The sequence below is a fragment of the Erithacus rubecula genome (assembly GCF_903797595.1).
Source record: "Erithacus rubecula genome assembly, chromosome: 2".
Classification (NCBI taxonomy): Eukaryota; Metazoa; Chordata; class Aves; order Passeriformes; family Muscicapidae; genus Erithacus; species Erithacus rubecula.
Genome location: NC_136685.1, coordinates 70503379 through 70530978, shown reverse-complemented (window position 1 = coordinate 70530978; position 27600 = coordinate 70503379).

Below are 27600 nucleotides of genomic sequence, written 5' to 3'. Positions count from 1 at the left end.
AATATTCTGTGGCATGGCCCATCACCCTTCTCCAGCTCTTCTTGACCATGGTTTAATCCTAGTGCACTTTTTCCTAAAGCAGACCCATCTGTCTATGGCCAGGACATCACAAACTGGTTAACACATGGGGGATTATCTGACTTCCCACTGTCCCCACCTGAGCTGAATTCCCTGTTGCTTTTGCTTCTTAAAGGAAGAATTGGATGATTTCTGAATGCCCCACTCAGTATCAGAACCATAAGTTTATGATTTTAAGCTTGAAGTCTGGAGAGGGAGCCACACAAACTTCTTGATTCTTTATGTCTGATACTGCTTTTCCTGCAAACACTATTTCAGAGTGCATCACACTGTTTTCTGAAGAAACAGAGTTAGAAATAAAAAGCAGGCTTTGGAAACTGCACAAACACTGGATCACCACCTTCCACAGCAGAAAGCAAATAATCTCAGATTATCCCACACTAATAAATATATGAATGATTATAATCAGCTAGAGAATTTTGTGGACACTCAAAACATGCAGAGTACAAGCCACTATAAATCAACTTCCACCACTAAAGGAAAACAGTCTTCCAGTCAAATACTCCACGGGGAAATGTTCTTCTCATGCATGGCAGATTTACAGTGGTGATGTTTCAATTGAAAAGAACATGCAATTATCTTAGAAAAAATATTTTTGCATTTTAGCATAATCTTTTACTTTGGCTGACACCAACGACTTGGTAGATGATTGAGAGACTGTTTTAAGACACAAGAGACAGGATCTTCTGGATTTAACATTTTTCTTTTAAAAGAAAATAAACTTAGTTCTGCCTTGTCATGTAGCTTCCTTCATTCAATGACATCAGCAGAGAAGATGGCACAATCTAATTCTTCAGTTAAAGTTTCTTATTACATTACAATCCTAGTTTAATTATTGATGATGCAGAATAGCTCCACTGAAGCTAAGAGGCTGACACCAGGAGAGTGAATTGAATTTAGCTCTCTCTTTCTGACAGTGAGCATTTCAGAAGTAGCACAGATTTGTGGTAGGTCTTTCTTGTTTATTTTGTGTGTGTGTCCATATCTGTTTTGGGAACCTGCAGTAATCTTGCTACAATCTGAAGTCCCAAAATACCACAAGAAAGGGTGTCTTACACTGTCTCCAGTCTAGCCAATAATAAATAATTCCTAGGAATACCACAAGGAAGTTGATTCATGGTTTGATTTCTCAAACAAAGCTCTCTGGACAAAGTTCAGATAAGCAAGTTATCTTATGGATGCTTATTTGGAATAAACTGGTATATCTCTGAGGCTTCATTCAAGGCCAAAATGACCACAAGATAGAAAGCAGAGAAATTGAAAAATGTTTCTCAAACAAAAGTACTGAAAAGGTTTTAAAACTGGCATGTTTCTCTTCAAGTCACTAGCACATTTCAAAAAAGCCTAATTAATTTTAGTGTGTTTAATTGTTGTCTGTTCCCCTCCCTCTGGTTTTTAATTTCCCCTTTATACAGCTTATGAGCCAGAAGTTTTTTAAGACAAGGTTAACCCTGGGTGCATGGAATGTATAAACCAACTTTTCAGCAGTAGGATTTATATGAGGGGGAGAATGCAGGATTTGCCAGGTGCAGACAGATGTAGATGATGCCTGCAGAGCCTTAATACCCTGATGATGGTAACTGTAAACCTGAGAATTCAGACAGAGAGAAGGGGCAAAGGACAGCACCAATCTGAGCCTTGCAGCATTACTGAGTTGCAGGTGATAGAATGACAATTCTCCTCATGTTTTGTCAAGCTGCATTGTTATCCTCTAATTCTGACTAGGTATAAAAGGAAAATAGTTCTTGTTTGTCCAGGCAGATGAGCTTAGTTCTGCTTAGTTCTGCCTCAGCTAACCCAGGTGCTGTCAACTATTTTTAAACTGATTTAATTTTGTAGCCAAGAACCACCCATTGCTTTCCAAGGATAATAATGACTTGTTTGATTCTGAGTAATCTTAGGACACCTCGGGGCACGAATTAACTGGAGTGAATTTAGTTGTGTTTGGTTATTGTGCTGCAGAGAAGAGCATGGGGAGTGGTGGGTGACCTACTCATCTGCTGCAGGGGCTGAGGGACAACTGGGCTAGATATGGGGCAAAACCACTGTGATCCTTAAAGGTGGCTAGCATGGGAATATCATGGCAACTTTTCCTAAAAGCTTGTGCTTGAGGACCTGGTTGCTGAGAGTGGTAATCAGCATGTCTTTAAATTCCTGTTCCTAAGTCAGTAAGGTGTATTATGATTTATATGAATTTTACTATACACTAAGTGTGTACTAAAGTGGAGAAACAACCAGAAAATATTTTTACTTTCTGCAGGATAAAACATGTGGCCGTTTGATCAAATTCCTAGCAACACAATTGGGTGTGTTCATCCCAAGGTTGCCTTTATAATTAAGGTGAAGCTCCCATCCAGCCAACAGGCTGGATCATATGCCAGGTACCCATACTGTTCTTCCACCTGAAACCACAGCACCTAAGGCTTAATATCTTACTAGACAAAACAGAAAAAACTAATCCTGGTTTTTGCAAGTAGATATTGGAAAATAGTTTCTCAGAAATTACCACATTTGTTCAAGAACTTAAAAACACTCTATGCAGTGAGCTGCATAGAGTGAAGACTGAAGTAAGTAGAAAGGTTTTACTTCCATTCATTTGATATGATCTCTGTAACTCACTTAGGACTGTGCTTCCTGTGATTAATCCCATGATTCAGTATGAATGACTTAAAATTTTTTTTGCTGGATGATGTAATCATGCATTTCATAGTACAAAGAAAACACTAAAGGTCATTTGATTGTGCTAGAAACAATAGGATGATGATAAATACAAATATAAATTGAAAATTAAAAAAAAAGTTGGAGGAAAACATTTTGATTGTTACTTTAATATTTTTATTATAACATTTTTAATTGTGTTACTGCACAGTCTTTTTTCCATCCAATGCAAAGAACAAGCAGTTCTTATTTACTTAGCAGTTATTTCAGTGGTGGTTTTATTTCCCACTGTGTGTATTATTTATGTTCTCTTAGGCTTTTCTATGTGCTCATAACTCTGAAACATGCAATTACTTTAGAAATACTGTTTAGGGTATCTTTAGAACTTTCTTGAGGCATGGTGTATATGGTCCCTCTTTCATAAGCAAGGATATGAAACTTGCCCAGAGTAGGGTAATTTCAGATGCCAATTTTGAGTTATCTAGGAGCTAAATTTTTTAAAATATAATGCATCCTTCCCTGTACTTGAGTTCCAGGTGATACCCACTGTTACTGGGAATGCACAGCCCATTTTCTTCAGATTCCTCTCTTTAGTAGGAGTTCTTGCATACAGTATTAACAGACTACCAACACTGATTATTTTTATTTAAGAGATTGTGTTGGATACTCCCAGCTGAAGCAAGGATAAGAACTGGTCCCCACAACATCAGCTGCTTTAACTGGGTCCATATTAATGACAACCAACTTGCATTTCTGAGCAGGTGATTTCAAAACACTTTTCTTTCAATATGTGGCTATGCTGCACCATTGGTGCAAGGCCTTCCTGAGCCCCAGTTAATTTTGCTTTAAAAAAAAATTAAAGATAATCTGATAAAAAAAAGTTTTTATATCATTGCACTTTCATTCAGAACATTTGTTTCATTCAGAACAGAAGAAAACTTCAGAATTAATTTTCAAAGTATTTTTGCTGTTTAAACCATGGACCAAAAAAGGTGACCAAAGCTGACAAAGTGAGGAGTAACAGCAGTGACAAATGGTTTGCTGCTAGGTATCATGATCATTTGGGCTGTAGGGATATAGTAAGACTTGAAGAGGGGTTATGATCTCCTAACCACAGTGGTGTCCATCAGTGTCCAAGATTCCAAGATTTTTCCCAGACCCCATTTGTAATGGTTTAACTCCATTAGATAGCTAAACACGCCTAAACACTTAAAAAAAAAAAAAAAAAAAAAAAAAAAAAAAAAAGAGTAATTGCCCACCACCAACCAAGCAATGGCTATACAGTCCCTGAGCACCAGGAGCCACTGTCAACTTCCTCCCCCAAGTTTTATATGTTGATGCTTTTGGTCTCTGTCCCCTACCAACTCCTTGTGCACCCCCAGCCCATGCACTGATCGAGTGGTGAGGAACAGAAAAGGCCTTGATGCTGTGTAAGCCCTGCTCAGTAATAATGAACATATCCCTGAGTTATCAACACTGTTTCCAGCACAAATCCAAACTGTAGTCCCATACCAGCGACTGTGAAGAAAATTCACTCTCTGTCAATCAACACTAGCACATCTTCCTTCTATTCTGTCCCTTTCCTACCTGGAGTTCTTACTGCCAGCTTCATTTGAACGTGCAATGTGCCTTTCCTTCCTTTCCATCTTCAAACAAGACATTTTTCAATTCTCTGATGCATGTGACATCATGTGATCTCTGATATCTGTGACATTCTCTGCTGGTTCCTGGACTCTGTCCCAAAACACCTGGAAGTAATGGTCTTAACATCATATTTTCATTTAAAGTAATTAAAAATCTTAGGCAGAGTTCTTTGTTTTTATCAAGTCTGAACTGAAAGACTTGGAAGAGAGCAGGCATGGACAGAAGAAGGTGCTATGCTCATATCAGTGTGATTTATTTCTATTTTTCCTTTCAGCTTTGACTGCCACTGCAAATTTTAAGTGTGTTTCACAGCAGTGCATAGACACAAGGCAGCATTTCTGTTCCCTGTTTGGTGCACAGAAGTCTACTAATAGTAGTATTCTCAGGGTCAAAGGGAGTTACCCAATCTGATCATGCTAACTGCCTAGAGTAAAAGACCCAAGCAGTAGTGTACTAGAGCAGCAAAGAAAGGCAGAACTAGGGAATCACAACGTGGCCTTCTATTTCTGTATCCTATATCCATGTGAATCCATGCCATGTAACACACTCAGCAAGGTGCTGGGAGGTTGCATCTCAAATTTTCTGTCTCACCTGGGAAACTGCCTTGGTGACAGGAAGACCAGGCAGGGACTAGGAAATCCAGTCTTTTGTTGGAAATCCTCTTTTGTTGGAAACATCTGTGACTTCTGGAAACTCCAATGTGTTCCAACTCATACCTACCTCTCCTGCCCATGAATGACTTGCTGTATGTCCCTCACCCATATGGATATGTTTGAGAATTAATGTTGTTAAAGATTAGAAAGGATTAGGCTGATACTGCAGCCATACAGATCTCAGAAGACAGGCAGGGCTTTGGATTATGGGATTTCTCAAGGTTCCTTCCAACTTTACATCCCCATGATTTCAATGTTTGCAATACTCATATTACATGGTGGTTAAAATCTGATAGTAGATATCTGATAGTATACCTTTAACATGTAGAGACATATAGAAAGCTATCTTTTGGTTTCAGTGGGAGGTGGGACTGGATTTAACTTACTTTTCCAGATGAAAGAGTAAGTTCATTTCCTCCTTTATTTGTCTTCCAGAACTTGGATTTGAGGATGTGTGTTTCCTGGGGCACAAGTAATGACTGCAGTGAGAGGTTCTGGGATTCTCTTTGTACACTATTACAAAATATCTAGCAATAGATAGAGTTTCAGTCCCTATAAGATGCAAATAACAGAAGCCTGAACTCAGGTCTTGAAAGGTATTTACAATATTTTCAGGTCAATTTTATGTTTTGTGATTGCATATTTAATTAAGTTTTTGATAACTTCATATGGAGGGGTTATGGCTTGATAAATGAGTGGAATAAACATACAGAGAATTTCAGGCCAAAATTTGGCAGCTGTTTAATAGCTGCAGGAATGATTGAAGACTGCTTCCTATGAAAAAATATTCTACGTGAGATATAAATGGATGAAGCAGAAAGAACAACAGAATCTGGGCTTTTTCAGTTCTTGGCACTGAAAGTGAATTGGATAGAACAAGAGATTTCTGAACACCTTATCTGAACTCTGAGAAGCTTGCCCAATTTCCAAGTATTTTGAAAACATTTTTTTCTCAGATTCTTAATTTTTCATGACTTTTTATATCAGTACAATAAACAGTAAGTGACTGATGATTGAAATAATAATCATAATAATCTTACATGGAAAAAGAACAAAACTTATGCTTATATTGAGATATGGGACCAATAAAAAAAGAACCATGAGAGTCAGATGGATATTAGATCTTGCCCACTATTCTGCTTCAGTATCTGATTTTCCCTGTGTAAATATGAGCTCATTACCTTACCCTCAGAGAAAGATTTTATTGTTAACATACCTGGAAGCAATTTTTGCCTTTAATGTACTAAGTTTCAGCATCAATACCAGTACAGCCACATGCTGGTCATTATATCTAACAAACAGAAGTTTTCTTTATTTAAGATCTATAGCAGTTGTGAAAACACAAAGGCATGCAACAGAGCACAGGAAGAAAGTGTGAGGCCTTTATAAAGCAACTGACTTGGCTAAGCTGGAATAAGTATATTGTGTGGCACCGCACACACTGAAATTTAGCTTCAAAAGAACCCAGATGTGGCCATAGCAAGTGCTGTCACAAAAAAAAAAAAAAAAAAAAAAAAAAAAAAAAAAAAAAAAAAAAAAATAAAAAAAAAAAAAAAAAAAAAAAAAAAAAAAAAAAAAAAAAAAAAAAATTACAATCCACCCCTCAGGGCAGAAATGAGCCCTGAACCAATTTGAAGTGTAATTCCTCAAGCAGGTACTTGATTCTAGATTGGAACAAGAAAAAGGATACAACAGACAGTGATGCTACAATGTCCCCTGAAGTCATAACAGTCGTAGAGCATTGTGGTTACCTGCTTTTAGCACATAAAGCAATAATGACCTAAATGTGCTCTGAGGAAGATCAATAGCTAAAGGGCAGCATGAGTTTCCAATCAATCTGAAAGATCACTTATTAAAACTAGAATCTACTGTAAAAAATCCCATACTGGATGAACTGGGCCTCCTGTGCAAAGGACCAGTACGAGGTCTAAGCATCTTTTAAGTATTTAAATATCTACTGCATGATTTTTTCTTAGGGTTACCACAGGCTTTCAGAACAAGGGTGAGTTCTATGAGAGGTGGACAGACCAGTAGTGCAGAGAGCAGCAGGCAGTGTGAGAGGTAGTGATCTGTTCTCAGACCAGTATTTCTAGAACATGGGCTTAATTTCCTGCAGTGCAGTGTATCTGCTCTGTCCTGGCTTTTTAGCATAGTGAAATTAATATCTTTGCATTTGCTAAGGGAGAAGCCAAGAAAGTGAAAACACTATACACAGCTATACTGTGAATTTCAACAAGAAAAACAAAACATAGAATGGGAAGTCAATATTATTTCTTTCTCATTGCCTTCATCATAGACCATATCTACAATGCAGAAAAATTTGGAGAAGGGACCATTCTCCACTCATATGGAGCAGCTGAGAGTGAAATACAGTGCCAGGAGCGCATGTGGACACTGTAATGCATAAGCTTGAAATAATGCCATGCCTAGTATAAACACTCTGAGAAAAAGAGAGAACAAAACAGCATATTTTCTGAGACATCAGCTTCTTCTACTTAATTTGATTTTCTAGTGTTTTACAGGATGAAGAGAATAAAGCAATATAAAGTTTTACAAAAGCACAGCCCTCACAGTGAATCATCTTAATTGTCCAGGATGTCATTTCTAAACTGCATATGCTCTTGAATCCCTCCTTTCCTCTTAGGTAATGCCTAGTATATGACAGAAAAACACAGGAGATGCTTTGTTAGTGGTGGGGCTTTTGGTTGGTTGATTTTTTAATTGTTGGGGTTTTTTTAATTGCTGCATTGGACAATATTCATATTTGCCATTGACTTTATCTTGGATGCACAGTGAAGTTTGTACAACTCAAGTGAAATAAAAGACTCTCAGCAGAGAGATCCTAATGGATTCTGGGAAAGTTTACCATAAAGAAAACAGCTCAGGTAGGGTTGAACAGACTGAGTGTCTATAAACCAACTTTAGGCTTTCTGTTGCAAATTCACTGGCAAAGGAATTGAAAGCATCCTGAGAGGATGCAGAGCAATTCATCAGTGAATGACTTCTCGGAAACATTTTGATATAACGTGACTTTTTACATACTTCAGGAAGGTAATCTATCTGCTTTTAATTTTTACTGTGTTTAGGGGTATAGGGTTATGTACAACTTGTTTGTACATGAACATCATTATGATTTTTTCCTAAACCTGTAAGGTCCTGAACTCTGGCTAACCAATTGGATCTGGATGCAAAAAAAGCTCATCACAATTAAAAGCAATGGACCGCATGAAGACTAATGTTAGTAGTTTATTGGAATGTGGGAATTTGGACTCCAACTGTATCACAGAAAAGGGGATTTTCTTCAGCCAAATAACCACAGATGAGATAATATAACTGCAAGGCCTGCTTGATAACTGTGTAGACTGAAAATATAACACTTCTCCAAATATGCTGGTAGGTCACAAGAGATGATAAAGGGAGGCTTCTAAGGGTGACCACACTATTAATTTACATCTGGAAGTTAAAAAATTATGCAGGCAGGCAGACAGACTTCTGTGGGCAGACTGTGGAAATGGCTAGGGTGCAGACAGTCAATTAGGGCATGTGTGTCATGTTAAGAACATAACATCCATGCAGTCAGCATGCTCAATCACCCATGAAACTCAGTGCAGTGTGGTGGCAAGAGGCACAGTGAAACTCCTACAGCTGAAGCTAGACCAGCAGTCAGCATATTGGTCCTTCTACTGCAAGCCTCAGCTCAAGAGACCTAGTGTGATGTTTTTTAGCAGCCTGAGCCCTGAAGCAGAGTCTGTTCAGTCCAGTTATTCTGAAAAACAAGATTTTCCCCCCACTGTTCTGTTGCTTCTATAATAACTTTGGCCAAACACAAAAAGGACAAGAGTTTTGGGGCTTGTGCTTTATTTTGTTGTGAAATGCTTATTTAAAACAAAAATAATAGGTTTTATCTTTTCCCACCATCTATTTTCTCATTTGGGTTGGTTTGAGTTTTATAGGGTGATTGCATTGGTGCTTGTTCATTCAAACTTGTTTACATCTCTAATTTTCTGTCAGACTGGAGACATCAGTCTTGTGGCCTCAAGCTGAATCTATGCATGTATGGTAGTTGACCAGGCAAAATGGGTAATTGTAATCCACAAACCTTGTTTGTGTATGGAATTAGTAATTTTGTAGATGTAGATTTAGCCTGGCTCACCTCCAATACCAATTCTAGAAATTCCAATTTTTCTTCAAATTTTAATAAATATAATATTATTTTAAAATCACTGATAACGGTTAATAAATTAATTTATTTATGTATTTTGAGTAGCTTATTTGGATTACTCTGTGTCTTGTTTTCTTTTCACCTGTGTCCAAAACACAGTTGCATCCTTGCAAAAACTTTGTATCTTATTTTTTTGTTCTCCACAGGCCTGATCTATAAGATCACTGTAAAATGAATAAAATACACTGCTGGAAAAAGACACAGTAGATATAAGTGTTTTGTGCTTAACAGCCTTATGTGATAGACAGCCTTTTGACCAACAATAAGAGGCAATTTCCTAACAGGTTGGTTGTCCCTAGAACATGATGGTTCCTTGACTCAAACATCCCATTCTAGAGTTTGTGCCATTTTACCTTCAAAATTCTGAATTCTGAAAAGTGGAAGTCACAGCTCCCCGTCAGGCACCTATATGTGGTATCTGGAATTTCAGTTCAAGTCCTGTACTCCTGACTGACCTGTAAGGATTCCAGAAACAAATGCATTGCTATAAATGTATAGTTCCAGTATGTGCATGTATGATGTTCTTAATCTTGGTGCCTTAACAGCAGCCTAATCATTTTACAGTGGGAGTAAAAAGGAACTGCTTATTTCTCAAATGCCTGCAAAGCCTGAGGAATGGCCTGGATCTTCAGGTCGCAATCAAGGGCCTCTGAGACATGAATGCAAGAGATGCTTGAGTGCAAAGATCCAGTTGCTCACTAGTGTTTGGCTTTTGCTTGACAAGAATTGCAGGACTGGTCCAAATGCTTAATCTCACACATGGCACTGGCTAGTGTAATGCTGAATTGCACACAAAGCAAAATAGCCATGTAATGGTTTTGCTCTCCTAAAGTAGAATAGCTCTCTCTAAGCAGGCTGGAAACACCAAAATAAAAAGGAAGAGCATAAGTATCCCCAATAATTCCCAATTTTGACGACTTTGCAAACAGGTTTTTCACAAAATGAAATAGTGCCCTCCTCTGTTGTCTTTCTCATTTTCCCTCAGAGAAAAAGGATTTGCATGAAACGGCAGTGGCTTTCATTTCACTTCTGCAATTCCAGCCTTCTTGCAGTGTTTAGAATAACATAATCACATATTTTCTGTAGCCCAGGTATCAGATGTGCAATGTGTCCTTGGTTTTGTCCCTCAAAGCCCAGAGCTCTCTCCAAAGACACACACTGTTCATCACATCCTCCTAAAGTTAGACAGGGTCACTGACAGAAGGCAAGTGCTTGATCAGAGCTGTTTTGTTTGAATGTGCATCTCCTTGAATCCTCTCAGGGGAGCATTCCTGGCAGGAAACACTACACTGTCACTTTTTTTACAGCAGACCCATGTTTTTACACTCCACTGCGTATTTTCTTATTAATTTGCATATTACCTTTATCTTCTGGTGCTGGCTGCCAGCTGAGTATCAAAGTAAGCATTTGTCAGAACATAAGCGTGAGAACTGGATTAAGACTGGCATATTGTAAATAACTAGTTGTGAACAGGGTGTCCCATTGTTACTGTGAGACGCAGATTGATATCTTGTAGCTGGATCCATCTGGGTGACCATTTTCAAGTTTAACTCCTTGATAGGAATTCTGATTGACTAATTCTAGAGCTAATTCATCTTCTCTTTCATTAATACAGCTGGGTAGTATCATAGTGGAACGGTAAATAACCTGAAAGTATCCAGATTTTTGTTTTCTTAACTGTCAATATGAGATTGTTTTGGCCATGACTTTTTCTAGCAATGAGGTACTGTAGAAATAAACACTTTGGGGGATAAAAAGCCCTTCAGATATTTGAAAATATTTCTGGAGTTGCCAGTCTGTCCTGTGCCTTGTCACAGACACCACAGTAAGTTGTCATGGCTTCTGGATTGCCTGAAACCTGGCTGGAGTGAGCTGGTGCCCAATGGAGCCCATCCTCAAGGTCACTCTGCCTTGTGCTGACTGAAGGCTTGTAGGGCCACAGCCCTTAGCATGTGGTTTCCTCACTTATAAACAGTGTGACTGTGTCAGGATTGAAAATTAATAACTTTCAGACAAATTCATGGAAGGCTCTGCTGCATAACTTCCCAAAGGTCTCCAGCTATCCTTTACCCATTTGAATGAGCTTTGCTGTCCTAGCACAGACACTTTCTTCCTCCCCTGAGCTCCCTGTCTCTGTTTCACTCCCTGCTCTCATCCTTCCAGGTTATCCCTGCTTTGCTTTAAGCTGATGCCACCCACTCCTGTTGTCCACATCTGCTGCCATCCTGTCTGCAGGCTGCTGCTGGCCATCTTGTTGTGCTTCTTCCACAGCTGACGGTCCCAGCCCCTCGGTGGGGGTCCAGGAAGCAGAAAGAAAACAGCCCAACATCAAAGCAGCCCTCTGAAGTCTGCCCCCACCCCCAATTTCCCCTGCCCATCTGCTGACAATGAAAGGAGCTTCCTCCAAGGAAAGCAAGGGCTTCTGAGCTTTACCCCCCATGGCTGAGTTGCTGCATTCTCTGAGCCCCTGTTTTGTCTTCCTTCCTTCCTTTCCTCTCGAGGAAAACTGAAGGAATAGGAAGGCTGAGACATTTTGTTGGAAAAACAGGGCCAGACCCAGGACAGCCCTTGGACACTCTATCAAAAAACATGGCACTAAAAATAGCTTCTCAGATGCTAATTGTGGCAGTGCACCAAAAACACAGCCTTGTGGAAGGTGTGTGCCTGGCAGGACAGCAGCTCCAGGAGGCCCCTGCCTCAACTCACACTCCGGCCTGGCTGAGAGCTAGGAAACACGTTCTGACCTGGGTTGGGAATTCAACACACTCAGGAACATTTCCAGACACCATGGCAAGCCAACACAGAGTATCTACAGCTTATGCTGAAACTCATAAACTTTCCAGGATCCAAAGCCCACTTGGAGGCAGGAAAGTGGCATGCTGGAAATGGTCCCTCAAATGCTCACATTCCTGAGCTCTGTGTGGGGATATTTCTGGACACCACTAGTCTTCCCAGGCCACAGCAGTGGTAGGGATTGTTTCAACAATCTAATTGTCCATGGTAGCATTTCACAGCTTGTTCCATTTATTAATGCAGAGGTGGCAAATGCTTTCTAGACCCCAGGTCTTTTTCTGGCCTTGGCTTGGTATCCATCCAGGAACAGAGTAAACAAAGCATCCAGTCACAACAGATGTTCTTGTATTTGCTAATTGCTTTTTAATAGAGTAGCCTTGTTTCATGTAAGAATATTGTGTGTAATCATAGTGTTGTATGAGTACATGTGCAGATACAAAAGAATTTGGACTCTAATTTGCCAGACTCTAGGACAAATCCTTCTGGCTGAGAGATTGTTCCATCTGGAGAAGAGAAGGCTCCAGGCAGACCTTAAAGCAACCTTCCAGTGTCTAAAGGGGACCTACAAGAAAGCTGCGAAGTGACCTTTTAGAAGGGCATATAGTGAGAGGACATGGGATAATGGCATTAAACTGAAATAGGATAAGTTTAGATTAGGTATTGGAAAGAAATTCTTTGCTGTGAGGATGGTAAGGCACTGGAAGAGGTTACCTAGAGGGGTTGGTGATGTCCCATCTCTGGAAGTGTTCAAGGCCAGGTTGGCTGAGACTTGGAACACACTGGTCTAGTGAAATGTGTCCCTGTCCATGGCAGAGGGGTTGTCACCAGATGATCTTTAAGGTCCCTTCCAACCCAAACTGTCCTTTGATTCTCTGATTCTCCAATTCTCCAGGTTAAGTGGGGATGGTGGAAATTTCACTCTAGTGAAATAAAATAATGCTCAATGCAATTACTAGGGTCAAGAGAAAAGAAAGCAATAGAACATGACAGGTAAAATACTTGAGTCCTCCTTCCAGATGCCTATATAATTTCTGCCTTTTGCTTTAAGTATCTGCTACTGTAAACACTGAGTTATTATGTAAAACAGAACAGCCTGACTACACCACATTATACTTACAGGGAAAGGTATAAAATGTGTCTGGGACTTACTGGGATAATAATATATTCTCCTTTAAGTGTCTGGTGGGCTTGGGTCTGCCTACTATGTATGGTGAATTTAATGCTGGCTGTTTTGAACCCATTGGGAATGATCAGAGTCTGTGTAAATTCATATTTAATTTCTATTATGCTGCTATATTCCTTATTAGGTGTTCAGATAAAGAGCATTGCAACCAAGTCCTCTGTGGATCAAGCCTGCAACACAGAATATGAAATTCTAATCTTTTAAAATATTGGAATAGCACCAATTTATTTTCCTTTAATGAGATTATAATCTGGCCTCCTGCCATTTCATGGCTTTAACATATGCATATTGCAAATTTCACTCATTAGGCTTAAACAAACATAAATTTAGTAAGCTATTTTACTTAAGAAGAATAGCACTGATTTATAGCCCAGTTCATGTCTTTAATCTCTATGTATTTGGCACTTCACCAAGCCTAGAAGTCTATATTAAAGTAAATGTAAAGAAGGAAAAACAAAATTTCAAGAGCAACAAAATGAGTGGTCTATAAAAGAGCTCCTATAAAATATCCTATGGTTTAGTGGTAGCTTTTCTCTCTCAAATAAATAAATAAATGAATAAACCTACTCCTTCATTCTGCTAAGATTACATGATATGGCACACTGCATTTTAAGGCAGATTTTCTAGGATCACAAGCAAAAAAAAAAGTTTGGCTGTTTCTCCTTGGAACAGAAAAATGTAACAGTATTTAGGCAATAATCTCAAAGATAAAAAGAGCAGGGACTTTTCTCTCCTTAGTTCTCCACTCTGAATATTTTCATAAATCAGCCTTAACGAGTGGTATAGGGAGCACCACTTGATATTTTCAAAGCTCTAAGTGTTAATATCAGATCTATACCAATTTTATTGATATTTTCTGCTGGTGATACTTCTTACAGACAGGCTGGAATCTCACATAGAAGCCCAAGACAAAGCATGACCAACCCATCTCAGCATGACTGAAGGCTGAGTATATCAGACAGAACTGGAACCTGAGTTTGGATTTATTCCACAGGCTGTGCTTCACCAAGGCTAACACCCATAGGTGAGGGCTGCTTTCTATCCTCATTTTTTAATTGATCTTGATAACTTTCTAAAAGTTTTGGTTTAATCCCATTGCAGAAGGGAAAAAAAAAAAAAAAAAGAAGCAGTGTCTAAAAGACTCAATGAATGTTCATTTTTGAAATAGGATCCTCGTACCAGGGCAGCCTCCAGAAATCAGCTCCAAATGTGATACAAACCTATTTAATCAATGTTTGCCAATGAGAATTGTGGCTAGAGGTAAGGCTGGAAATCAGGCAAAATTGAATTTTTCTACAAATTTCCATTCAGGCTGCAGAGAATCAATATTGCTCCCCCTCACCTTTTTAAGTCCTTCTTACACTGGTCTATTTGAAGAAGACAACAACAAAGAAGCCCCAAACTGTGTATTCATGATGGGGAAGAAGAAACATTGTTATACAGGCATCAGAGGGTCTCTTTAGGATGCATATCAGTATTTTATCTTTCTATAATTCAATAGAAAAGATAAAAACTGCAATACAACTGGACACATACAATCAGCCAGAGCCACATGGTGGACCATAGCCCAAGTATATTTTTTTTCTCCATAGGGTTTTAATTCACTAAATGAGCAGAGTTATCTGGGCTCAGTTTAACAATAAGTAAGTCCGTTCTGCCATCTACTGGCTCTGATATCAAGGTGGTGAAAATCTGATTATTCATAAATGTGATAAAAATGAAGCAGAATATGCCTCAAAATATTCACAAAATTACATAAGAATTATCAGTAAAAAGAAACAAGGTACCCAGGATTGTTCTTGGTGTGTCAACATGTTTTGTTTTGCTATAGCATTAACAAAATGAAAATTCCATCTAGCTTATTTTAGGCGTCACATGAGATTTTTATTTAAGGTTAAGCTGGAAAAAGAAAATAGTTTGACTGTGTTAAAATATTTAGGTGTGAAAAAAAGAGTTGTGGGGTTTTTTTCTCTCTTACAATTTTATGGTTCAACTACAACATTTCTAGCCTCTTTAATAGCAAAACTCTTTCATTTCAGTGTTCCCTTGATTTTATCCCTGACTTTTAGTAATTTCTGATTTATTTTTCAGGTTACAAGTTGTACTGTATTTTCTTTAAAAGGTATTTCTCTGCAAAACATGAAAACACTTTCTTAGCTCTCTATCAGTAACAACAATGGTCTTAGACTTTTAAATAAAGAGTAATTTTTCTATTTAGATTTTTCGGGGTTTTTATGCTAGATGAATGCAGGCCAATGCAAGTCTCAGGCAGGGTCACTGATCTAATGTGGAGCATTTCTAACTACACCTGCCTTCAGAGCCACTTTGCAGCGTTGTTTCCTCAACAGAAAAATGTTATGCATTAGCCTGGAACAGTCTGGGAGATTTCTGGCAGTGTTTTTGGCAGTATTTGTGCTGATGTAAACCAGCAAAGATGGCTTTGGTCCACGGTATTTGTCTTCTGACAGGCACACAAAAACTTGTGGGTTGAAGGTCTGAGGTTTAATCTAATATTTACTGGTGAGTGCTTGCTGAAATGAAATAATGAATATAATGTAGCAATGATTTGTTTTAAGATGCTAAATGCAAAGTTCTAAAAACTGCAGGCATCACTTCTGGGTTTAAGATTTAAGATTGAACTGTGTTGACCCTTTAAACAACAGATATTCTCTGATGTCTGTATAACCTATGTCTCTTCTTCCCGGGACCACCCATCTTTCTGACTGTGGTTTTACTCCAGAGCTTGTGTAAGCACAACTGTCCATATAAGAGTAGTGAGTAGCAGATTTAGTAGGATTGACTTACACTGGTGGGATTCTGTGTACCAAGCATTTGTCAGACCACCAGAGACTGTTCTGGATAAAACAGCAGCCATTTCCCCTCATGGGGGAACTACAGGGGTGGCTTCTGTAAGAAACTCCTAGAAGCTTCCCCAAACTGGACTTGATGCTGACCAAGGCTGAGCTTGTCACAGTGATAACATCTCTGGGACAACATGGTTAACAATCTGGGGAAGGAGGGTGGGAAGACCCCTACACAAGAGTAATTGAAGACAGAGAAGGGAGGAGAGAGAATATGAAAGAGAAAAAGCTCTGCAGTCAGACACAACCTATGATGAACCTATGAACCTATGGCAACCTTCATTTCCCACATCCTTGTGATCCTGAAAAGAGGAAGTAGAGAATATTTGGGTTGATGTTGAGATTGGGATGAAGGGAAGCCTGGGGGAAAGGTGCTTCTAGGATTTGATTTTATTTCCCATTATTGTACTCCGATTTGATTTGTAAAAAATATTTTTTTTCTCGTGTCTGCTTTGCCCATGAAGGTAACTGGTGAGTGATCTCTCCCTGTCCTTACCTTGATCTAAGTGGCTTTGGTGGGCATGTGGTATCTTGCCAAGATCAGCCCTCCACAGTGGGGAACAACCTGAATAGGGAGGAAAGAAATACATTCCTCAATATCCTGAAGCTGCATGTAATGATACACTAGGCTGGGATTATCAGCAAAGGTCCCTCCTCACATATCCTGGTACACTAAAAGTCCCAGAGGACCTAAATGGGGTGTTCTGGGACTTACACATGATCAAAAAACACTTGGCCCCAGAGGATGCAGTCTGAAAGGTTTCCTCTTATCATGTGTCTCATGTCTTCCCTCAAGAGGGACCTCAGCACAGAATTCAACCACAGGAAAACAAACATGAATGTTCACCATAAGAAACAGTGAGGAGAAATTGCATGCATGTGTGGGGAATAAAACTTTTAAAGAATTCCAGAAAAAGCTAATGATGAAATTTAAGCCCCCAAATTCCATTCTGCTGAAGCTGGATTTGCAATTTCTTTCTTAATCCCTAAAACAACACTAACCCTGATGGTTGAGGATTATTCTACTCCAATACAGACATTGGTCACAAAATTCAGGCTGAAACTTGCCAGGGGAACAAAATCACCATTTAATCAGAACTGCATGCATTGTGAATGCCCTCTTCAAGGGAAAGATTGAATATCTTTTTTCCTCCTGTTGACTAAAATACAACAGGGAATGTCTGCCCACCATCACTGTAATACATAAGCAGATCTTTATGCGGCCTCCTGGAGTACCTTAACATACAAATAGCTTTGAATGTGTCACTCTAACTTTATGAATTAAACAAATCCGGATAAGATAGTTTCAGGACAATTAGCCTGTTTCTGCTTATTTTATTTTATTTTATTTTATTTTATTTTATTTTATTTTATTTTATTTTATTTTATTTTATTTTATTTTATTTTATTTTATTTTATTTTATTTTATTTTGATATCAAGTCTTCAGCAGAAAACTTCAATACATTGTCATTTTCCTGTCCTCTGAATTACATTTGTCTCAAAAAGAAAACATGACATTATAATGAAATGAACAACCTTTTATCAACTCAGGCCAGTGGAGAGAGTTGCCCTGACAATAACATTCATATTCTCATCACACTCAGAATAGAGATTTGTAAGCTGACATCAATTTAGCCTGCCTCATTTGTACAAGGAAAGCCAAGAACTCTCCCATGTGCTGAGTGTAAAATGCCTTCACCTAACACTGTCAGCTCCCAGGGGGATCCAGGCAACCTGTGGATGGAGAAGGATCAACTGGTGTTTTTCAATCCTGAGCATAGACAATGAGAAGAGGTGAAAGAGGAGACTACATCAAGGGCACAGAGAGACTGCAACACTTTGCAGCAGCTGGTTTGGAAGTAGGCTGTGCTACTTCAGTCAATCTCCAGCAAAGCTTTCTGGAATGGGGTAGAGACTGTCAGCAGTACATGAACTCTGTCATCTGTGGGACTTTAATGTGTCATGTGTGATTTCAAGGAAGGCAAAACTGGGATGTTTGGCTTGATATATGATACATTAACACAAGAATTTTTCCTATGGCATGATTTGTACAATTCAAAAGCAGCCTTGGGAATGGTGCAGAAGGCAAGCACGGGTATTTTAATGAGAAGAGAGCATGACAAGCAATGAGCATGCACTAAAATTATAGAAAAGGGGAAGCCACAAAATCAGCCAAAAAAGAAAACTTCCTTTTAAATTAAAGACTTGCACATAACAGTGCACATATATTGTTACACTGATTTTTGTAACCATTTTGAACTTGCTAATCAAAATTTTAACTTTGCCTTTACATGAAGTGAATTTTCTTTTACAAATTGATTCTATGTGCAATGTGAGAACAGGCAACTCTAGAAAGCAAGATGTACATTTTTTATGATCAATATTGATAAACAAAACACCCAGAGCCCTTTACCTAGTTCTGTGGCAGAATTTTATTGTCTCCATCTGTTAAATACTTTTAGTCTTTCTTCAACCAAGGCTGGATGCATGAAATTGGCTATTGATGGTGGTCCAGAGCCCATATCCACCACCAGCTCTCTGGTTTGCTTCTTACTGTGACTCAGAACTGAAACAGAGATTAATCTGGTAGTTCAAGTACTGATAATCAAATTACCCAATAAGCTCTTTCACACTTTTTAATAACTACAAGAGGCTGTGTCCTCAGAATTCCTAAATGCACAATCAGTAGTGCTATGCTGAAATTTTTGAAGTCACTGCTGTCAAGTAAAAGATTATTAATCCCATGGGTATGGGCTTATTTTCTACAAGTCTCATGTGTTTGGTTTAGATAGAGGTATAGATGCACCTCCTGGTGGTTCTTATCCTCGATCCTTTTTCCAGGTCACAGGAAGTAAAGACAGCAACCAACCACCACTTCTGTCACACCCTTCTTCAGAAGACACACCCTGTCTTCACCCTTCTGTCACATCATGTCCCTGTCTTTTAAACACTGCACTATCCCATCAGTGATGTTGCTCCCACATAACTATTTTTCATAGAAAGGATACTCATCATCACAAGGTTGAATGAAAATGGGCAATACCTGTATAATTATATGAATCAGGGAAAACTGAGTTCAGAAGTCTTCTCAAGTATTAATCTAAGAACACGAATAGGAAGCATCCCTGTTCTTAGAGATAAGATTCATTATGCAGGCACAATGGAATTATAAGACATTTTCTGTGATTAGTATTTCTGTACATAAAGAGCAGTAGTATTCCAACAAAACATCCATGTGAGTATATCTGACCCCTAGGCTTATTTTCAGTCACCTCAAGCAATTGTCTTTTAAAAGCTGCATGGCACCCAAACTACCACTAGGGACATAAATGGCTTTCTGATTGTGTGACTGGCTGGGACAGATGGCTCAGCAGAGACCTCATGAAAATGAGATTGCACTATCTGTCAATGTCATCTACCAATTGTTTCAAAAATATATTGAGAAGGATCCAAAACTTCTAGGGTTTCCTAGAAGCAAATTCAGACTTCTCAATTCACAGTCTACTAACCACAGGCTGATGTTACATATTTTTGAAAAAGTTTTCAGGTCCTACTGGATCAGAAATCATTAGTATCAGATACAATGAGCTAGGTCTTTTTAAAAGTTGAACTGAAATAAAAGAATAAAGAGATGAAGAAAAACAGCAAAGAAATTAACTGAATATTTTTAGCTGCAGGGGAGGTTTAGTTTCAGTTTGGGGACATGGTTTCATTTTGCTTTAAAGAATTTTTCAGCCAAATCTAATGAGAAGAAAATTTATATTGTTGGCATTTGCACAGAAATCTTGCAGTATTTAGCCATCAGACAATTGTTTTCTTGTCTGGTTTACATTTGGGATTTGAGGAGGGACACATACAGCCTCTGCTGGTGGTGTTTTATACTGTAAAATCTTCCTCAGTCCCTATATTTAGAAGCAACTTCCATCAGCTTGTTTTAAAAACTTTCTAGTATGCACTGTTATCAGAACAAGCTGGGGAATATGTGAGAGCTACTTTTCTTGTGTACAGAACATAAGGAAACACCTGTAGCAGTATACACAAAAACAGGAGTTGTAACACAAGACCTTAAAAAACCCACAGTGCTTTCTTTCACTGCTATGAAAGGCCTAAAACAGGAATCCTCTGGCTCTGACCAGATGGCAGTATGAAGCAAGGTTTTGGGGTTACTAAAGAAATAAAAAGCTGTTGCTCAACTAAATCCCCTTGTTATATTTTAACCAGGAACAATTTTTGTACCTGACTCAACTCACCAATATTTGGAAGAAAATTTTGGAAAAAAAAAAAAAAAAATATATATATATATATATATACACACTTCATAACCACTTTTAAGTTAGCAAGTGAGCACATGTGCCATGTCTTTCTCCACTCCTGCGTGGTGTAACACAATACGTGTCCTGAGATGGCACTTCAGCTTTGTACTTTGGAGATATAAAAGTAAATTATCAAACCTCTCTATAATCTGTCTTTTGGATGTAAAGCCTCCACCAGATGGTGCCAGAAGTCCATGAGAGTAGCTCAATGGGCCCTGCTCCAGCATCTAGGGTGGGCAGCAGAGCCTCTCCTTGCTGTGCAAACTCAAGTATCCACATTCCTTCAAGAACAAGAACTCTCAAGAAGAAAATGAATTATATAAAAAAATTTTACAAATTAGAAGAACAAAGTCAAAGAGAGTGCCCTGAAATAGGCAGGCTGAATGGGACATGCAGGACTGAGTGTCAATATATGGCATATTACTGTGTTATATGAGTGATATATCTGATGCATAACTGTGGCACGGAAGCTGATATTAACACATTCAATCTGTATTGTAATTATTATGGTAATTTCAATATTTTCAAGTTTATGCAGTAGTAGCTTTTCCTATTTGAAAAAAAAAATATTTCTACTCTACAGCCTTCTGTGCTACAACATAACCCTAAGGAATCCTTCTTCCCTGCAAAGTTGATACTTCAATTACCAAAAAAAAAAAAAAAAAAAAAAATCCAACATGCACCCTTCCTGCTCTGACTGTGCTGGCTGAAGAGGTTATAATATTATTAATAGCCCAATGTCAGCTGCATGGCTCCATTTGAAATCACACCTGCAAATCTGCCCATCAAGCATCAAGGGTGAAGACTCTCCTCTCTACTGCAGTACAAATAAGCCAGCTGGAAGAGATACTACATTGAAATAGCTTCAGCAATTCTGGCTTGTCTTGGCTGGAAAAAGCTGGTGAACACTCATAATTATGAGTTATTTTGTTTGAATAGCAGAAGACATGGCAGGGACCCTGATGAGCAGTTTTGAGTAGTCTGACAGTTTACCTTCAGAGCTGCAACTAGGAAAGGACAAGACAGATATGGAACTTGCAAAACTCATAGAAAAAATATGATGTTAATCCCGGGGGCGGGGAACCCAAATCCCTTTTACAAAAAGTATTAGTCCTGCATTTAGCAATGAGGAAAAAAATGGCTTTCACTCTTATGCTGAAGCTTCAGAATTCAGAGTAGATGATTGCTTTCTGTGCCCTTTCCTGAACTCATAGCACAAGCAAAAGAGTCAGATTTCCCCTTTCTCAGGAACAGCCAAGGAGGGGTTTCCAAAGACTTAACAAAACTTAAGTCACTTGGCCACCATATATCAGCTCAAAGTACCAAGGAAAATAAGTCTTTTTCAGTCAAAAAGAATAGTTTAAAAGTTTAGATTAAGTAGGGAGCAGATTTTCTCAAATTTGAGAAAAAAAGCCTCTCACATAATTAGTTGTCATAAAGAAGTCAACAGCAAGTGTTTCATGAAGAGTTTAATTTAGGGATTATAATTGATTGAAAAATATTTATTATTATTTTTATTTTAAATGAGCTAGATCACAATACTGCCTTCTGTAGTTCTGCCCTTGATGTTGGAAGGCAGTTTTGCATTTCAAGAGACTTTCAGGGTTACAAATAAACATAAATTTAACACAAAATTAGGGCAATCTTGGTGAGGAAAGGCAACTCTCATGACTTCTAAAGAAAGATTTCAATTAAAGCTCCATTAACATTTCCAGAATCAAACTGAGTTCAAGTGCAGTTTTTAATATTAACTAATACGAAATTTTTTGGAGGCAGTTGAATTACAACTAGATCTGGACACCAGGTAATCATATTATTCCAGATGATCAGTTCAGAATAGAGCACATGTGAGTTGAAATCACATTTTTCTTTTTATTGATGCTAAGTTTCAGTATCCCTAGGGATCAAAAGCTTTGTGAATTTGATGATTAAACAGGTACTCAGGCCCTTTTTGGAAAAAACGTTTTAATTAAAAATTAGTAGGAGAGAGGCTGAGCACTAACTCTGATCTAGAAAAATGTCATGTCTACAGAGATTTCTCTAGCACAGTATTTAACCACATTTCAAGATACTGAACTTGGGAGCTGTTGCAGATGAATCAAGGAAAGGCTTTGAATAGGGAAGGATAAACATGAAATCTATACTGAGATTATTACCTGAAACAGCCTGAATGACATAGGCAACATCTATGTGGACTTTCTGAGTTCCCTCTCTTCTTTATGGGAAAGAAGGTGAATTTACAGACAAACCAAAGTTTAAGGAGCTTGTGAAATTAAAATTAATTTCCTGCAGATGAGAAACTATAGTAATTATTATACTGTAGAAGAAAAAGTGAAGTTGAGAGGAAAAGACAGGGAATCATGTCAATTTCCCTAGAACTGCTGAGGGAAGCCAGGGAAAATCCATGTGTGAGGTCAGAAATTTTAAAGTGGATACTGAGAGCTGGATATAAAGGATTTCTGAAATTCCAGATCAGGGTGCTGTATATTGTGAATCTCACAGTCAGAGTCCATGCTATCCCCCTGAAACAGAGGGAGAGCTTGTCCCCTAGTCCATGGAAGTGTGATTTTCACTGGATGGATAGACAGTGGAAAAGTTAAAGTACCTTGTTTTTTCTTCACCCTCTTTCCCTGAAACAGCCACAGGAAATACTTTTCTCTGCATCTGAGAAGTTCTTGCATAGTTATGCAGAGAAGAATAATGTCAAGAAGCTGTTTCATCCATCCTTGCCTAACACAAGTATTTTCTCAACTTTATATGCTTGCCAAGTGGTTTCCATTCTGATTTTCAGTCCTGTGTCCGCCAGTAGACCTCTCAGCTTAGACTTTAGTTTCAACTTTACATATTTTATCTTTTTGTTTTATATTAACTGTACAAGATGTATTCATGGCAAATTATAGGAGACTGAATGACTCCTCAAAATAGTGTCCAATCAGGAATATAAATAATCACAAATGCTTATTTATAGAAAAACATCGAAATGTAGGAAATTGATTTACTCAGAGATCTTCACTATTCCATTTAATTTGTTCAAATTTTTAGACAAATACTTTAGATGTGAGTAATGATCAGTATATGACACAAACTGGTTAAAAATAATTAAATACTACAATAACTATACTGCCTTTAAGACCTTGAAAAGGCAAGTGTACTGTAAAAAGAACAAAACATCATGGGACATAAATTCTGTAATTATTGGTAAAATGCATTTTTCCTAAAGGAATCCTATGAAGAGTACACAACATAAAATGATATTTGACAATGATTTGACTGGTTACAGCCCACCCTTCCCACCCCCAAATATTAAGTGCAGTTTTGGTCAAATGTTTGAAATTTGACATGAAGGCAAGAAAAAAAGAAACATGATAGCCAGAATTTTATTTGCAGCAGGGCAAGAGCTCTTGTTTTTACAAGTGTTTTTGTTTTTTTCCTAGTTTTTAGTCTTCTTCTGACTTGATCAGGGATTCCACATTAGAAACAAGGGGGAAAAGATGTGTCTTTCCACAGGATATTTCTTTCCTCTGGTGTTTCAGGAACATGGCTGCACCAAGTTCTTTCATTAAACTGGGTTTAAGGCTTTAGTATATTGGCATCCAAAAGACACCATAAGGGGCACTACTCCTTTTTGGAATTGACATTCATCTTCCCTCAGACCCAACTTACTGATTTTTTTAAAATCAGTGTCAACACCAATACTTAAGAAATTGTGTCATGATCCTCCATGCCTGTTCCTGCATGCCTCATTTGAGATGTTGAATGTAACCTCAGTAGCCAAGAATGATCTTTGACAAAAAGTCTTTTGGAGGGGTTTTGTGGGTTGCTTGTTTGTTTTTTTCTGGTTGGTTCAGTTTAGCTTAGTTTAGGTTAGTTAATTTAGTTAATTTTGTTTTGTGGATGATTTTTATGCTTTTGAGAAATCAATCTTTGATTGCATTTAGATTTCAGAGGCCACAAACAACAGTGGAAAAATCAAATCCACATCACAATAATTCACCAGTGTATTCTTCTGGAGGGTTTTTTGTTACTTTCTCAGCATCTATCTTATAACAATGAATATGCAGATTATTCATAGTTTATAAGGTTTTTTGAGTTTAATTAGATATCCTTGGGATGATCCAAGTATTTAATAAACCATGTAGCAAAGCAATATCTTTTATTCTGAAATCATTGTCTTTCTGCTGTTTCTAAGCATTAAAAATTGTTTTGACAGTGAGACTGTGTAACAAAATATATATATTGATGTCACTCTATTGGATATACAAAAAAATCATAGATTGAATAAAAAATTTGTGGTTTGCAACTGGATTTATTACATGAAAAATATTCGTATTACAGATTTTATTCTCTTCTGGAAAAGCAGACATCAACTAAACAAAGATATAGACTTAAAGCTGTGAAGAGCATTGAAGAGTATTGTGAGGTCTTTTTTTTTCTACAATCCCAACCCTTACATTCAAGCATGGATATTGAATTCAACCACAAGAGAAGGAGATGCCAGGCTTCTGTTTAGAAATGTTAAATTATGGGTGACATTATGACAACTCAAATAGTTTAAATATCTGTTTAAATACAGATTTATGTGCCCAAGCTTTTTTTTCTGCAACAGTGTTAAATGATGTTTTAAATGGATTCAGTAATAATTTAAATATGAAGACAAAGCAGTAGAAAAAAGAACATAGACCTTATGTCATTTTGTCAGAATTTGTATATTACATTCTATAACCTTGTATATCACCTTACTCATTGTTTGAGTAGGACAGTTTTGCTGAATAAGGTATTCTTTACTGTGCATGAGTGAACATATAACAAATTTGAAAATCCAATTTTTTTCTCTGTTTAAGCTTCCGCTAAGTCCAGCTTTATCCTATAAATTGTGTTAATTTCTCAGATTCAAAGCTGAGTTCTCTGGAAAAAAAAAATCTTCTATCAATATTTATCTCTTTAATAAAAAAATAAATAAGCCTTCCATTTTTTATGAAATAGCAAAAATAAAAATATCTCTAAAATAAAATGTTTCCTCTTTGATGTATTTATATAGTCCGGGTTAAGTCTGAGTCTAGATCAAAAGTTCCCAAAAATTTTTTAAATTATTTTAATTGGTATCCTTGGGCTTTGGATTGGGTACTATTTGAAGATTGCCTAAAGCAGAACTAAAATAGATCTACATTCTATTCTTTTTAAAAAATCACACACTTCTGATTCTTTGTGACATATAATTCACTGTTTGGACAGACAGCCAGCTGCAGGTCCAGTGTTTTTGACAGTAGAGATAGACAATACACTGTACAAGACTGAATTAGTAGTTTCAGTCAGGATGCATTTCAAACCTAAGTATCCAGTAGAGGTTGCTCCAAACTATTTCTAAACACAAGAAGCAAGTAGTTTCACTAAGGATTTGAAAAACAGATGTGAGGTTCTAAATAAATATATCCAGGTAAATGTGGATTAGTTATTCTGACAACAATTAGATAAACAGCAAAATCCTGCAAACTGTTCACTGCATAGACACATTTATACACTTAAAATAGATGTTACATAGTTAGAGCTAGATCCCCTCAACCAGATCTGAAAGTTCCCATTCACTGCAGTGAATTGCTCTGACTGGTTGTCATTCCCCTGCTGTGGGTAAGGGATCATCCAAATCACATTCCATAGGGAAAGTCATGGAAGAGATACATCAACAGCTCAAAAATTAGTTCTTCTGGCAGAAATGGGTATGTTTTTTGGCTTGTCAATTGGTAATGATTTTCCATGAATAGCAATAAACACTCCTCGCCACTGTCTCAGACAGTGAGGACTAGAAGTGCCTTTTCCATGTAGGCTTTTTTTGCTTTATATTCTACAGATGTGCCATTAAAGGAGACTTAACAGTAGCTACAGACTTTGGCACTCATTCCTGCAGCTGCATGATCTCTCATTTATTACTTTATTTTTTCACATTTACATTAATTTATTACATTACTTTTTCCACACATCTCTTGTCTGAATTCTTGTGTCCTTTTTCAATGACAGCATGCACAAATAACACTTTATCATATGGCCCATAGTGAGAAGGAGCTGTTTTCTGTGAACAAGTGTACCCTTGCTTTATTTAGGAATGTGAAAGGATCTAGTGAACTAATGGAGCAATTCCTGATCCTTGAATTAAGTAGTATATGTCAGATGTGAGATCCAGAAACTTAGCTGGAAAATCCAAATGTAAATTCTGTCATGGATTCACATGAGATGCCAATTTTATAGTACTTCTATATAAATGCTCAAAGTCTAAACACCAAGATGGGTGGACTAGGATGTCTGTTTTTAAGTGACAGAACAGATATCTCAGAAATTTGATGGAAAATGGACAATTTATAGAGCACTCTAATGCCAGTATATAAATGACAAAGCACTAAAAACAAAGGTTTTGCCAGAGGAGGAATAATGCTGTAATTAAACATACCTTAAAGTCATTAAAAAGTTAGCATGAACAATAAATGTTGATCTATAATTTATAACTTCTTTCAGAGACAAATATTCAAAGAATGCACAGAGGCAGAAGAAATTCTGGAAACTGACCTGAGCAGAAGCCAGGTCAAGCAGTCTCTGACAGACCTTTTATCTGTATGGTATTACTATAAAAAAAACATCTCTGTGGCACCAATTGTGACATACAGATACTGAAAGTTTGGATGAAAATTAAGTTCCTCCACCCAGCAAGAAATTACTAGAGCAACATCAGTTTTTTAAAAGATCATCATAAATATGTGAAACTGCTAAAAGAAAATTCAAAGGAGCAGTTGAAAGAATGAAACAGAAAAACAAAAAGAAAAAAAAAAAAGACAAAATTAAAAGCAAACCTTAAAAATTTGGAACAATTTTCCAAATGAAGGAGATAAAAAGAAAACCAAAAATCAGGAATGGACCAAAACCTTTGGCAAATTCAACATAAAACTTAAGTTAGGCCAAAAAAGAGTTTTGAGGAACATTTTACTAGAGGCAAAAGGGTTGGGGTAATACTGCTTGTTAAACACAGAAGGAAAAAATCTTGCACAGAGTCATTAGGACTGGTAAATGACTGAGATGTAAATAGAAGATTCACAAAAAAAAGGACCTTTTCAGGGAGAAAAGAACCAAGTTATTCTTGTTACTTATAGTGAAGAAAAGTAGAGACTTTCCTAAAATGAAACTTTCCTTTAACAAAGAGACTGTGAGGAA